Below are 14,996 nucleotides of genomic sequence, written 5' to 3'. Positions count from 1 at the left end.
ATAATTTTTGGGACTTGTCCCTGTCCCCCACTGCCGCTGGTAAACCTTCAGGGGAGGGCAAAATGTAACTGTTCAGGTCCCTTTAAATAACACCCACGGGCATCACAAGTCAAATGTGAAGGGAAAACAGCCAATATCCTAAACGTTGACTAACTCATGATGGGCTGCTGCTGCTAATTACTGACTCATTGGATTTGCGCTGCTAATACTAACTCATTGCTATGTGCTGGCCATGCTAATTACTAAACTCATTGATGTGCTCATGGGCTAATACTAACTTCATTGATGGGTGCTCGTGGCTAATTACTGACCATTGAATGTGCTCGATGGCTAATTACTACTCATTGGGAGGGTGCCGCCAGCTAATACAAACCATGGGAAAATGTGCTGCGTGCTAATTACAACTCCCCGCATGATGGGTTGCGTGCGCTAATACTAACTCATTGGAGCTGCTTGGCTAAATACTAACTCATTGGATGGTGCTCATGCTAATTACTACTCATGGAGATGTCTCTGGCTAATTACTAACTTCATTGGGAAGGGTGCCTGCAATGCTAATACTAACTCATTGGATGGTGCTGCATGCTAGATACAACCATTGGATGGGGGTGCTGCGTGCTAATTACAACTCATTGGGATGGGGCTGTCTGCATGGCTAATACTAACTCATTGTTGGTGCTGCATGGCTAATACTGACTCCATTGGATGGTGCTGCATGGCTAATACTGACTCATTGAGGTGCTGCGTGTGGCAATTTACTAACTTCATTGGATGGGCTGCATGCTAATTACTAACTCATGAATGGTGCTGCTGCTAATTATCCGACTCATTGGATGTGACTGCGTGGGCTAATTACAAAACTCATTGAGGTGCCTGCTAATTACTAACTCATTTGCGATGGGTGCTTGCATGGCTAATTACTAACTCATGGGAAGGGTCTTGCATGGCTAATACTTAACTCATTGGTATGGCGTGCTGCTGGCTAATTACTAACTCATTGGTATGGTGCTGCATGCTAATTACTAACTCATTGATGCTGCTGGCTATTACTAACTCATATGGATGGGTGCTGCGTGCTAATTACGAACTCATTGATGGTGCTGCTTGGCTAATACTAACTCATTGGATGGGGCGCCGTGGCTAATTACTAACTCATTGATGGTGCTGCAATGGCTAATTACCTAACTCATTGGTATGGTCTGCACATTTGGCTAATTACTACTCATTGGATGGTGCTCGGCTAATTACTAACTCATTGGATGTGTGCCGCATGCTAATACTAACTCATGGGTGCTGCTGGCTAATTACTAATCATTGGGATGGGTGCTGCAGGCTCATTACTACTCAATTGGATGGGTGCTGCATGACTAATTACTAACTCATTGGATGGGGTCTGCATGGCTAATTACTAACTCATGGGATGTGCTGCTGGCTAATACTAACTCATTGGATAGGTTCTGCGTGCTAATTACTAACTCATGATGGTGCTGGCATGGCTCATTACTAACTCATGATGGTGCTGCCGTGGCTAATTACTAAACTCATTGGATGTGGCGCATGGCTAATACTAAACCATTGATGCGTTGCTGCATGGCTCATTACTAACTCATTGGGTGATGGCTGCTGCAATAACTAACTCATTGATGGGGGTCTCGTGCTAATACTGACTCATTGGGTATGGTTGCTGGCATGTCAATTACTAACCAATTGTGTTGCTGCAGCCTCATTACTAACTCATTCGGATGGTGGCTCGTGCTAATTACTAACTCCATTGAATGGGGTGCTGCGTGCTAATTACATCATTGGATGGTGCTCATGACTAATTACAACTCATTCGGATGGGCCTGCATGGTAATTACTACCTCATTGGATGTGCTTCATCTAATTACTAAACTCATTGATGGGGTGCTGCGTGCCTAATTACTAATCTCATTGAATGTTCTGCGTGGCTAATTACTAACTACATTGGATGGTGCGCGCTAATACTAACTCATTGGGATGTGTGCTGCATGCGCTAATACGAACTCATGGATGGTGCTATGCATGGCAATTAAACAACTCATTGAGGGTCTGCCATCTAAATACTAACTCATTGATGGTCTGCGGCTAATTACTAACTCATTGGATGGTCTGCATGCTAATTACCTACCATTGGATGGTGCTGCTGGGCTAATTACTAAACTCATTGATGGTGCTCATGGCTAATTACAACTCATTGGATGGTCTGCAGGCTAATTACAACTCATTGAGGGCCTGCAGGCTCATGACTAAACTCATTGGGATGGGCCTGCTTGTAATTACTAATCTCATTGGGATGGTGTCTGCTGGCTAATTATAACTCATTGATGGTCTGCATGCTAATTACTAACTCATTGATGGGGTGCGCCTGTCGCTAATTACTAACTCATTGGAATGCTGCATGGCTAATTACTAACTCTTGGATGGTGCTGCGTGGCCTAATTACTAACTCATTGATGGGTGCTCATGGCTAATACTAACTCATTGGATGGTCTGCATGGCTAATTTACTAACTCATCTGCGGATGGTGCTGCTGGCTAATACTGATCTCATTGGGATGGGTGCTATGGCACCTAAAACTCATTGGATAGTGCTTGCATGGCACTACTCATTGGATGTTCTGCATCACTAACTCATTGATGGGTCTGCATGCACTAATCATTGGATGGGTGCCTGATGGTAATTACTAACTCATTGGATGTAAGTTAATAAGGGCTTGCTCATGGCTAATTCTAACTCATTGGATGGTGCTGCATGGCTAATACTAAACTCATTGGATGGTGCTCGTAGCTAATCACTACTCTATTGATGCTGCTCGTGCGTAATACTAACTCATGGATGGGTGCTGCATGCTATTAACTAACTCATTGGGATGGGGTGCCTGCATGCTTAATACTAACTCATTGGATGTGCCAGGCTAATTACTAACTCATTGGGATCTGCATGGCCTAATTACTAACTCATTGGATGTTGCCGTGCTAATTACAATCATTGGATGTGTGCTCCATGGCTAATACTAACCTATTATGGGCTCTGCTTAATTACTAAACTCATTGCGATGTGCTGCAGGGTGGCTAATTACTACTCATTGGATGGTGGTGCATGGCTAATTACTACTCATTTGGATGGTTGCGCATGGCAATTACTAACTCATTGGATAGTCTGCATGGCTAATACTGACTCATTGGGATGGTTGCTGCTGCTAATTACTAACTCATTGCGGTATGGTGCTGCATGGCTAATTACTAACTCATTGATGGTCTGCATGGCTAATTTACTAAAATCATGGGATGGTGCTGCGACTTCATTACTTAAACTCATTGGATGGGTGCTGCTGGCTTAATTTACTAACTCAATGGTATGGTGACATGCCGGCTATATACAACATCATTGTGGGTGCGCAGGCTAATTACTAAACTCATTGGATGTGCGCGTGGCTAATACGAACTCTTGGATGGGCTGCATTGGCTAATACTAAACTCATGGATGGGGCTGCGTGCGCTAATTACTAACTCATTGGGCAGTGTGCATGGCTAATTACTAACTTCATTGGATGGGTGTGCTGGCCTAATTACTGACTCATTGGGATGGGCTGCTGTGGCTTATATTACTAACGCAATTGGATGGTGCTGCATGCTTATGTACTAACTCATTGGGATGTCTGCGTGCTAATTACTGACATCCAGTGGGATTGCTGCCATGCACTAACTCAATGATGGGGTGCTGCATGGCACTAACTCATTGATGTGCTGATGGCACAACTCATTGATGGTGCTTGCATGGCTAATTACTAACTCATTCTGGATGGTGCTGCGTGGCTAATTACTAACTCATTGGATGGGTATTGCTGCTGGCTAATACTAACTCATTGGAGGTGCTGCATGGCTAAATTACTAACCTCATTGGATGGGGCTGCGTGGCCTAATACTATACTCATTGGAGGGCTGCATGGCTAATTTACTAACTCATTGATTGTAAGTGTTAAGATGTGCTCATGCCTAATTAACGAACTATTGGGAGGTCTCGTGGGCTAATTACCGACTATTGGGATGGGTGCTGCTGGCTAGATTTACACTCATTGATGGTGCTGCCAGGCTATATACTGAACTCATTTGGATGTGCTGCCAGCCTAATTACTAATCTGGGAATGGGTGCTGCATGCTATTACTAACTCATTGGATGGTCGCGTGGCTAATTACTAACTCAGTGATACCTCATGCCTAATACTAAACTCATTGCATAGGTGCTGGGCATGCTATATTACTAACTCATTGTGGTATGGTGCTGCACGCTAATACTAACTCATTGGAAGTCTGATGCTTAATTACTAACTCATTGGCATGGGTGTTGCATTCTAATACGAAAACTCATATGATATGGGGTGCTGCATGGCTAATTACTAACCTCATTGGATGGTGCTGCAACGTTGGCAATTACTACTCATTGATGTGCTGCATGGCACTACTCATTGGGAGTGCTGTCATGCACTAACTCATGGAGGTCTGCATGGCACAACTCATTGGGATGGGGCTGCTATGGCTAATTACTAACTCATTGGGATGGTCTGCATGGCTAATACTAACTTCATTGATGGTGCTGCGGCTAATTACTAACTCATTGGATGTGCCTCTGAATTACTAACTCATGGAGGTCATGCATGGCTAATTACTAACTCATTGGATGTAAGTTAAGAATGGTGCTGCATGGCTAATTACTAACTCATTGGAGGGTGTCTCATGGCTAATTACTAACTCAATTGCGCGATTGAAGTAGGATGGGTGCTGCATGGCTAATTACTAAACTCATTGATGGTGCTGCATGGCTAATACTAACTCATTGATGGTGCTGCCTGCTAAACTAACTCATGGATGGGGTGCTCATGGCTAATTACTAATCATGGCTATGTGCTGCATGCAATTACAAACTCTTGATGTGCCTGCATGGCAATTACTTTACTCATGAGGGTCTGCATGCACTAAACTCAGGATGGGTGCGCATGCACTAACTATTGATGGTGCCTGCATCACTAACTCATGGCAGGTTCCATGGCAATTACAACTCAGGATGGCTGCCGTGGCTAATTACTAACTCATTGGGATGGGGGTGCTGCGTGCTAATTACAACTCATGGATGGTGCTGCATGCTTAATTACTAACTCATGGATTGCTCTGCAATGACTAACTCCATTGGATGGGTGCTGGCCATGCTAATACTAACTCATGATTGTAAGGTAAGAGATGGGTTGCTGCATGGCTAATTACTAAACTCATTGATGGGCTGCGGCTTAATTACGACTCATTGCAGGTGTTGCTGCGTGGCTAATTACGACTCATGGGAGGGTGCTGCATGCTAATTACTGACTCTTGAGGTGCTGTCATGGCTAATTACTAACCATTCGGAGTGCTGCCATTGGCTAATTACTAACTCATTGGGATGGTGCTGCATGGCTTAATTACTAACTCATTGATGCGGCTGCTGGCTAATTACTAACTCATTGGATAAGGTCTGCATGGCAATACTAAACTCATTGGTATGGGTGCTTCGTGCTAATACTAACTCATTGGTAATGGTGCTGGCATGGCTAATACAACTCATTGGAGGGGCTGCTGGCTAATACGACTCATTGATGGGCTGCATTGCATAACTCATTGAGGGTCTGCATGCACTAACTCATGGATGGTGCGCATGGCACTAACTCATGATGGGTCTGCATGCTAATACCTAACTCATTGGAGGCTTGCTGTATGCTTAATTACTAACTCATGGGATAGCTGCTGCGTGGCTAATTACTAACTCATTGGGATGGGGGTGCTGCTGCTAATTACTAACTCATTGGTATGTGCTGCATGCAATTACTAACTCATTGGATTGTAAGGGTAAGGATGGTGCTGCATGGCCTAATTACTAACTCATTGGATGTGCTGCATGGCTAATTACTAACTCATTTGGATTGTAGGTTAAGGGATGGTGCTCAGGCATAATTACAACTCATTGGAATGGTGTCTGCATGGCTAATTACTAATCATTGAGGGTCTGCGTGCAATTACTAACTCATTGATGCTCTGGCATGGCAATTACTAACTCATTGGGATGGTGCTCATGCTTAATTACAACTCATTGAGGATATGCCGTGCCTGCTTGGGCTTATTACTGACCTCATTGATGTGCTGCTGGCTAATTACTACTCATTGGATGCTGCTGCTATGCGCTAATTACTGAACTCATTGGAGCGTGCTGCATGGCTAATTACCTAACTCATTGGATGGTGCGCATGCTAATTACTAACTCTGATGCGTCTGCCATGCTAATACTAACTCATTGGATGGTGCTGCATGCTCATTACTAACTCATTGGATGGTACTGCGTGGCTTAATTATCTAATCATTGAGTTGCTGCATGCTAATACTAACTCATTTGATGGTGCGCTGCTAATTACTTAAACGCCATTGATGTGCTGGGCTGGCTAATTACTAAACTCATTGGATGGGTCTTGCATGCTCATTACGTAACTCATACTGATGGTCTCATCAATTACTAACTATTGATGTCCCTGCATGCTAATTACTGACTCATTGGGATGCGGTCCTGCAGGCTAATTACTAACTCATGGAAGGTGCTGCATGGCTAATTACTAACTCATTGGAATGCGTGCTGCCGGCTAATACTTTAACTCTCTGATGGTGCTGCGTGCAATTACCACTCATTTGGAGGCTTGCGTGGTAAATTACTACTCATTGGGATGTGCTGCCATGCTAATTACTGACTCATTGGGATGGTGGCTGCATGGCAATTACTAAACTCAATTGGATGGTCTGCGTGGCTAATTAACTAAAAACTCATTGATGGTCTGGCATGCTAATTTACTAACTTCATTTGGATGTGCTCGGGCTAATTACGAACTCATGGAAGTGCTGCATGGCTAATACTACTCATTGGATGGTGCTGCGTGGCTAATTACTAACTCATTGAGGTGCTGCAGCTAATTACTAACTCTATGGGATGGTGCTGCCTGCTAACCTGACTCATTGGTATGTCCGCATGCACTAACTCATTGATGTGCCTGCATGCACTAACTCTGGGATGGGTGCTTCATGCACTAATCATTGGGATGGTCTGCAATGCAATGACTATCTCATTTGGATGGGGCTGCATGCTAATTACTTAACTCATTGGTATGGGTGCTGCGTGCTAATTACTGACTCATTGGATGCTGCATGCCAACTAATCATTGGATGTGCCATCACTAACTCATTGGGATGGGTGCTGCATCCACTAATCTCATTGCATGGGATGCTGCATGGCTTAATTTACTAAACTCATTGGATGGTTGGCTTGCTAATTACACTCATGGATGGGGTGCTGCGTGGCTAATTAACTAACCTCATTGATGTGCTGCATGGGCTTAATACTAAACATATTGATTTAAGGGTTAATGATGGGTGCTGCATGTCATAATTAACTAACTCATGGAGGGGCTGCCTGCTAATTACTACTCATTGATATGTCTGCGTGGCTAATTACTGACTATTGATGTGCTGCATGCTAATACTAAACTCATTGATGGGTGCTCTGCTAATTACTGATCATTGAGATGGGGGGTCTCGTGGCTAATACTGACTCATTGGGTATGGTCTGCATGGCTAATTACTGACTCATTGGATGTGCTGCAGGTAATTACTAACTCATTGGATGGGCTGCATGGCTTAATTACTAACTCATGATGGTGCTGGCATGGCTTAATTACTAACTCATTGGATGGGTGCCGCAGGCTCATTACTTAACTCAATTGATGGTGCTCTATGCGTCTAATTACTAAACCATTGAGCGATGGTTGCTCTCCGTCGCCTAATTACTTAAACTCATTGCAGTGCTGCATGGCTATTACTAACTCATTGATGGTCACTGCGTGTCAATACTAACTCATGGGATGGGTCTTGCATGGGCTAATTACTAATCATTGATGGTGCTGCCTGGCTAATTACTAACTCATTGGGATGGTCTGCGCTAATTACAACTTCATTGTATGGTGCTGCATGCCTAATACTAAAAAACTCAATGCAGTGCCTGCATCTAATTATCTAACCATTCGGATGTGCCTCGCTAATACTAACTCATTGGATGGCCTGCATGGCCTAATTACTAACTCATTGGATGGTGCTGCATGGCTAATTACTAACTCATTAATGGGTGCTGCTGGCTAATACTAACTCATTGGGGGATGGCGGTTGACTGCATGCGGCTAATACTAACTCATTGGATGGGTGCTGCTCTAATACTAACCATTGGGATGGGTGCTGCTGCTAATTACAACTCATTGATGGGGGTCTGCATGCTAATTACTAACTCATTGGATGGTGCTGCATGGCTAATTATAACTCATTGATGGTGCAACACTGCATGGCAATACTAACTCATGGATGGTCTGCAGCTAAATTGCCCCTTAGCCCTGCATTCCTGTGCGTTTTATACCCAGTTTACCTGAGACAGTGCACCTACTACTGGTGGATAGGAAACATTTGAAGACCAAGGTCCTCACACACAATCTGCAGCGGAGCCAAGATTGATCCCTTTCTTTACTGTCACACTGGGATGGGAAAAAGATGAGATTAGTTACACAACCAACCACTAGTTCCCCATTCACTACAGAACCAAATGCCCCGTAGCCATTGCCACAACTTACAAAAACCACAAAACCGAGATAACAAAGGATCTGGAGTTGTATTTTAAAGAATTATGGAAAAATCTACTAGGTCGTTCTCCTGATTTGTAATATAACCAGATGTGCTGCATTCTGGCACTTTATGCTGGTCTTTATATCCTGCATTAAACGAGCAAGCCTCTAGGCCATCAATCCCGTCGTATAAACTACACTGCTGCTCTATTAAATATACCAATGTGGTGTATGTAACTGGCGTGATTGGATCTTTATGTTGGCTGATAACAGTACTGAGGTACCTGCCGCTCTGATATATAGTAAAAATAGTACCTGCCCCTCTTATAACAGTATCTGAGTACCGCCCCTCTGTATAAACATACTGAGTACCTGCGCTCTGTTAAACATACTGATACCTGCCGCTCTGTATAACATACTGAGTACCTGCCGCTCTTAAAACAGTACTTGATAACCTGCCCCTCTGCTATAACAGTTACTGGAGTACCTGCCCCCTGTATAACAGTACTGAGAGACCTGCCGCCTCTGTATAACCATACTGATACCTGCCCGCTCTTATAACAGTACTGATAGTCCCTCCGCTCTGTATAAACAGTACTGATTACCTGCCCGCATCTGGTAAACAGACTGAGTACCTGCCCCTCTGTTTATAACATACTAGTTACCTGCCCTCTGTAAAGAAACATACTGAGTACCTGTCGCTCTGTAAACATACTGATACCTGCCCCCCCTCTGTATAACAGTACTGAATACTCTGCCGCTCTGGGTTAACAGTACTGGATTACCTGCGCCTGTATAACATACTGAGTACCTGCCGCTTCTGTATAACATACTGGGAGTACCTCCGCTCTGCTATAACAGTACTGATACTGCCGCTCTGTATACATACTGATACCTCCCCTCTGTATAACCAGTCGCTGAGTACCTGCCCTCTTATAACATACTGATACCTGCCCCTCTGTATAACATACTGATACCTCCCCTCGATAAAAAGAACTGAGTACCTGCCGCTCGTATAACATACTATGTACCTGCCCCTCGTATAACAGTACTGAGTACCTGCCCCTCTGTATAACAACGAGTACCTGCCGCTCTGTATAAACAGACTGAGTACCTGCCCCTCCTGTATAAACATACTGGAATACCTGCCCCTCTGTATAACAGTACTGGTATACCTGCCCCTCGATAACAGTACTGATACCTGCCCCTCTGTATAACAGACTGAACCTGGCCCCTCTTATAACAGTACTTGAGGACTGCCCCTCTGTCATAACAGTACTAGTACCTAGCCCCTCTGTAAACATACGAGTACCTGCCCCTCTTATAACATACTGATACCTGCCCCTCTGTATAACAACTAGTAACCTGCCCTCTGGTATAACAGTACTGTACTCCCCCTGTATAACAGTACTGATACCTGCCCTCGATAAAACGTACGAGACCTGCCCCTTGTAAAAACATACTGGAAGACCTGCCCCTCGTATAACAGTACTAGTACCTGCCCTCTGCTATAACAAGTACTGATACTGCCCCTTCTGTAAACATACTGATACCTGCCCCTCGTATAACAGTACTGAAGTACCTCCCCTCTGTTTAACATACTGATACCTGGCGCTCTGTATAACATACTGAATACGGCCGCTCTGTATACAGACTTATACCTGCCGGCTCTGTATAACAGTACTGACTACCTGCCGCTCTTATAACAGTTACTGATTACCTGCCCCTCTGTATAACATCCTGTAAGTACCTGCCGCTCTGTATAAAGTACTGATACCTCCCTCTGTAAACAGTACTTGATACCTGCCCTCTGTTATAACAACTGAGACCTGGCCCTCTAGTATAACATACGATACTGCCCCTCTGTATAATATACTGATACTTGCCGCTCGTTATAACATACTGAACCTGGCTCTGTATAACATACTGAGTACCTTCCGCTCGTTTATAACATACTGATACCTCCCTCTGGTATAACAGTACTGATACTGGCCCGCCTCTGTATAACAGTACGAGTACCTGCCCCTCTGTATAACATTACTGAGTACCTGCCGCTCTGGTATAATCATACTGGAGTATCTAGCCCTATTTACCAATCCTTCCCACCCCCTCTCATCTGGCGCACGCTCGGACAGAATCGGCCTAACAATCAATACATTAAATTAGTCCCATCGACACGGGCAATACTTCGTTAGCAGCGCGATCTAACAGTACCTCCATTGACAGGCACATGTACCTTAATAGAACAGACGCCCGCACCGGCATCCCCATCACTTCTTGCACTAACGGGGCGCCAGTTCTAAGGAAGACACTTATGCCACCTCACCTTCCCATTGTATAAACTACAATAATAACAGAGAAGAATGTTCTGGCACACAATAAGCTGTACCCCCATACTTACGTCAAGGAAACACTATGGCACCTCCTACCCATAGATGAATAAATACAAAATATACAGAGAGGAATGTTCTGGCACACAATAACTGTACCCCCATTACTGTACTGTCTAAGAGAACACTATGCACCTCCCTCCCATTATGTATAAAATACCAAATATACAAGAGAATGTTCTGCACACAATAACTGTACCCCATAACTTACTGCTATGGAAACACTATGGCACCTCCCTCCCATATGTAAAATACAAATATTACAGAAAGGAATGTTCTGAGCACACAATAGCTACCCGCCAATACTTTACTTTCTAAGAAACACATTGCACCCCTACCATATGTATAAAATACAAATATACAGGAAAGGAATTTCTGGCACACCAATAAGCTGTACCCCCATACTGTACTGTCTAAGAAACCTATGGCACCGCCTTACCCATATGTATAAATACAAATATACAGAAAAGAATGTTCTGGCAACAAATAACTTACCCCATACTGTACTGTCTAGAAACACATATCACCCCCACCCATTATGTATAAATACAAATATACAGAGAAGGAATGTCTGGGCACACCAATAAGCTGTACCCCCTACTTTACTGTCTAAGGAAACACTATGGCACCCCCTACCTCATATGTATAATACAAATATACAGAAAAAGGAATGTTCTGCACACAATAAGCTGTACCCCCATAACTGTACTGTCTAAGAAACACTATGCACCTCCCCCCATAGTATAAATACCAAATATAACAGAAAGAATTTCTGGACACAATAATGCTGTAACCCTACATACTTACTGTCTAAGGAAACACTATGGCACCCTCCTAACCCATATGTATAAATACAAATATACAGAAAGAATGTTCTGCGCACCACAATAAAAGCTTACCCCATACTTACTGTCTAAGGAAAACTATCACCCCCTACCCCATAGTATAAATAAAATATACAGAGAGAATGTTCTGGCACACATAACTGTACCCCCAACTTACTGTCTAAGAAACCACTACTGCACCCCCCTACCCATATGTAATAAATACAAATATACAAGAGAATTTCTGGCACACAATAAGCTTTACCCCCATACCTGTACTGGTCGAAGCGAAACCCACTATCGCACCTCCCTCCCATTTGCTATAAATACAAAATAAATTTGATGGCCTTTACCTTAAGGATACTGCAGTATACTTCAGATCAAACAAGACTTCATAACTGACAGTAAAAAATGCATTATTTATTATCTGGCAAAATGGCCTTAAGTGATTCCCTCTGTACTAAGAGCATTTAATACCCTTCTCCCTGCTTAATTAAAAGATGCCATCCCGCCCTCAGAAGGAGTCCTTTTACCCTCGCAGCCCTCTTATCTCCCTCGATCTGAAGGGCGTGCCCTCCCTGAATCAGCGCCGCTCAATAGAATTTATATTTCATCATTAATTTGTTCATTCTGGGCCTATAAAGCCTTCACCTACCGCGTGCATGGGCCGCGCTTCCACGATTTCTGGCTGTCTTCTTTCCCCTGGCCATCAACATATTATGGCACATTGGCTGTCCTGCTAATTTGCTTAGTACAGGAATTCCCTATGCTGCCAAGTTTTATGTATCTTCTTACAGCTATGAGCAAACCATAGGGCTTTCCTGCTGATTTGCTTATACAGGGAATCCCATGCTGCCATAGTTTATTCGGTATCTCTGTAAGGGCTATGGGGGCAAAGCTGAGGGGCTTTCCTGCTGAATGTGCTTATACAGGCGGAATCCCTAATGTTGCCTATAGTTTATGTATCTCTCTTTACAGGCTATGGAGCAAACAGCTGTCCTGTGAATTGTGCTTAGTACAGGAAATCCTATGTCCATAGTTTTTAGGTATCTCGCTGTACAGCTATGAGCAAACTTAGGGGCTTCCGCTGGAATTGTGCTTATCAGGGAATCCCTATGTGCCATAGTTTTATGTATCTCTCTGTACAGGCTATGAGCAAACATAGGCGGGCTTTCCTGCTGAATTGTGGCTTATTTACAGGGGAAATCCTATTGCCATAGTTTTAGTATCTCTCATGCTAAGCTTAAGCAAACTAGGGGCTGTTCCTGCTTGAATTGCTTATACAGGGATCCCTATGTGCCATAGTTTTATGTATCTCTTGACAGGCTATGAGCAAAATTAGGGCTTTCCGGCTGAATTGTGTTAGTACAGGAATCCTATGTGCCCATATTTATGTATCCTCCTGTACAGGCTATGAGCAAATCTCAGGTTCCGTAATCTCCCTCCCATCCCATAATAATCGCTCAATAATAGACATAATGTTATGGCGCAACAACACCGCGGGGAAAGACCAATCAAAAGCATGTGTCGGAGGTCTCGTAACTTAGAAATATCTGATTAGAAGGGACGACGCAGGGGGCGGACGTACGATACAGTCATTTTCATTGAGACGCATGGCGCGTTAATTTTACATCTGAAATGATCCCTGCCGTCGTACAAGCAGATAAACTTTATTTATGCTCAGCTGTCAAGGATTAGAAAAAATTGCTGAAGCCATGCTGCACAGAGGCACCTGGGGTTTGCAGGATTCTACTATGAAAACTAACGGAAGAGTAGGAATGAACCAATCGGTAATCGCATCTTTGCCACTGTACAGAATGCTACGTCATAACAATAAGCTAGATCTCAGCCATAAAGCAGGTCAGACTGCCTCTTACAATGGTGGATCAGCATAGGATCTGTTGCCATCTGTACAGAATGCTCTTGTTAACAGATAGCTAGAATCTCACCAAAACAGGGCAGGACTCTGCTTTACAATGGGGGGATCAGATAGTGATCTGTGCCACGTGACAGATGCTTTATACAGATACTAGAATCTCAGCCATTAAAGCAGGAGGACTGCGCTTACAATGGGGGACAGAATAGGATCTGCCACCTGTGACAGAATGCTCTGTTATACAGATAAGCTAGAATCCACCATAAACAGGGCAGGACTGCTGCCTTACAATGGGGGATCAGATAGTAGCTGTGTCACGTACAGAATTGCTTTTTCTTGGTTTATACAATACTTAGAATTCTCACCATAACAGGCAGGACTGCTGCTTTACATGGGGGATCAACTATGATCTGGCCACTGTGACAGAATGCTTTTATACAGATAGCTAGAATCTCAGCCATAAAGCAGGCAGGACTGCTGCTTACAATGGGGATCAGATAGGATCCTTGTCACTGTGACAGAATGCTCTGTATACAGTACTAGAATCTAGCCATAAAGCAGGCAACGACTGCTTACAATGGGGATCAATAGACTTGTGCCCACCTGGACAGAATGCTCGTTATTAAGAAGCTAAGAATCTCAGCCATAAAGCAGGGCAGGACTGCTCTTACAATGGGATCAATAGGATCTTGCCACTGTACAGAATGCATCTTTATACAATATCTAGAATCTCACCATAAAGCAGCAGGACTGCTGCTTACAATGGATCAGATAGATCTGTCCACTGTGACAGAATTGCTCTGTTATACAGATACTAGAATCTCAGCCATTAAACAGCAGACTGCTGCTTACAATAGGGATCAGATAGGATCTTTCCACTGGACAGAATGCTCTTTATACCAATACTAGAATCTCAGCCAATAAAGCAGGGCAGAATGCTTTGCTTCAATGGGGGGATCAGATAGATCTGTGCCACTGTGACAGAATGCTCTCTTACACAGATACTAGAATCTCACCATAAAGCAGGGCCAGACTGCTTTACAATTGCGATCAGATAGGATCTGTCCACTTACAGAATGCTCTGTTTATACAGTAGCTAGAATCTCAGCCATTAAAGCAGGCAGACTGCTGCTTACAATGGGGATCAGATAGGATCTCCACTTGACAAATGCTCTATACAATACTAGAATCTCAGCCATAAATCAGGCACGGACTGC

The sequence above is a fragment of the Xenopus tropicalis genome, chromosome 6 (genome assembly GCF_000004195.4).
Source record: "Xenopus tropicalis strain Nigerian chromosome 6, UCB_Xtro_10.0, whole genome shotgun sequence".
NCBI classification, from domain to species: domain Eukaryota; kingdom Metazoa; phylum Chordata; class Amphibia; order Anura; family Pipidae; genus Xenopus; species Xenopus tropicalis.
Note: the sequence above shows the minus strand (reverse complement) of the source record.